This window comes from Gavialis gangeticus, unplaced genomic scaffold (genome assembly GCF_001723915.1).
Source record: "Gavialis gangeticus isolate Ggan-Ray unplaced genomic scaffold, GavGan_comp1, whole genome shotgun sequence".
NCBI classification, from domain to species: domain Eukaryota; kingdom Metazoa; phylum Chordata; order Crocodylia; family Gavialidae; genus Gavialis; species Gavialis gangeticus.
In genome coordinates, this window is record NW_017729004.1 from 10,102,262 (window position 1) to 10,103,682 (window position 1,421).

General features: G+C 44.9%; 1 protein-coding gene across 1 annotated transcript in view; it reads right to left on the minus strand.

Annotated features, from left to right (window-relative positions):
- Nucleotides 1-1,421, minus strand: part of GARS (glycyl-tRNA synthetase) — a 54,212-nt gene that overhangs the window by 34,963 nt on the left and 17,828 nt on the right. The gene's annotated exons all lie outside the window — the stretch shown is intronic.

Below are 1,421 nucleotides of genomic sequence, written 5' to 3' on the forward strand. Positions count from 1 at the left end.
ATGCACCTGTGGATGCACGACAAGGTCCGGTTAGCCCTGAGGGCAACGAGACTGCACAAATATAACCGAGAATTTCCCTATGGATTCCCCCTCACCTCCTTTCTTGTCTTTTGGCAGCTCTAGGGTGACACAGAGGACAGAGTTCCCTGGTCGCCTGCAAATCTCAAGGTAAGTTTAGGGAACTAGCTATTGTAAAAATAGAGAGGTTTTTATCCCTTTGTACACTGAGCAAAATTTGATCCAAAAATTGCATACTAAACCCAGAACCCCACAGCTTCACTTAAGTCGCCTTTCAGAGAAGAGTAGTGTCTGGTAAAAAAAAAAGAAAAGAAAAGAGGGAAGCGACATATATTTGGTCCTCCATTATAAAATGATAAAACAGTGAAACATTTTGAAAATCTTTAAGTTACATAAAATGAAAACATCCTCACTGCCAAGTTTGAAGCCTAAACACTGTACAAGGACCTTGAAGGTGAGACCAAGTACAAGCAAAAAAAAAGGGACCAGCCCGATTCACACTGTCCGCACTGAAAGAAGCGCCAAAGTCAACAAAGCCGAGGAAGCCTGAGGAATGGCACTGTGATATCCAAAAGTTTGTCTAAGTCTATCCCAAGCCTGCAGTTGACGCAGTAAAAGATATCACCCACAAAAATCCTTGCTTCTTGCAAAGTGAACAAAAAGACACATACACTGGATTTAAAAAAGAAAAAAAAGACAAAACTGATCCTTTTAGTGATCCAAGTTCTTATCCATAAGACAGACAAAAAATGCATTTCTTTAAAATAACTAAAAATCAGGTGTCTAGTGACTGCTTGATAAGTTGTAGCTTTCCTCTGTAATTAACCATTTTACTGAAAAGCGACAAGGGACGAAATACCCCATTGATGACATCAGGAATTATCAAAGATATGAAGAAAGTAGGTTTCAGCAGATTGGATATCAGGAGAAACTTCTTCACTGTTAGAGCAGCGAGGCGGTGGAACAGACGGCCGCGGGAAGCTGCGGAGGCTCTGTCACTGGTGGTGTTCAAGACAAGAACGGGGATGATCTAGGTATAGCTATGCCCATGTTCTGCTATGGGTATTCGCTATGCTTTTGGGCTTTGCCGGTAGCCACATGGGGCTGGAAGGGCAGTCCCCTGCTGCCCACTCCATCTTTGCTACTACACGTGTCAGGGGGACTTTTTTTAAATCTTCTGCAGAGGCCCTGGGTGGTGGCTGCAACCAAGGCTGGGGATTTTGACTGGGGTGTGCCGGGATTTAAAGCTGAAGGCTCCCAGCTAGACGATCTTACCCCTCCACTCCACATCAGACCAATGCCAGATTTAGGGCCAGGAAGGAATTTAATCCCAAGGTGAGATTGGTATGGACTGTGGGAGGGTTTGCCTTCATCTGTGTGTGTGTGGGGGGGGGGGGGGGGGG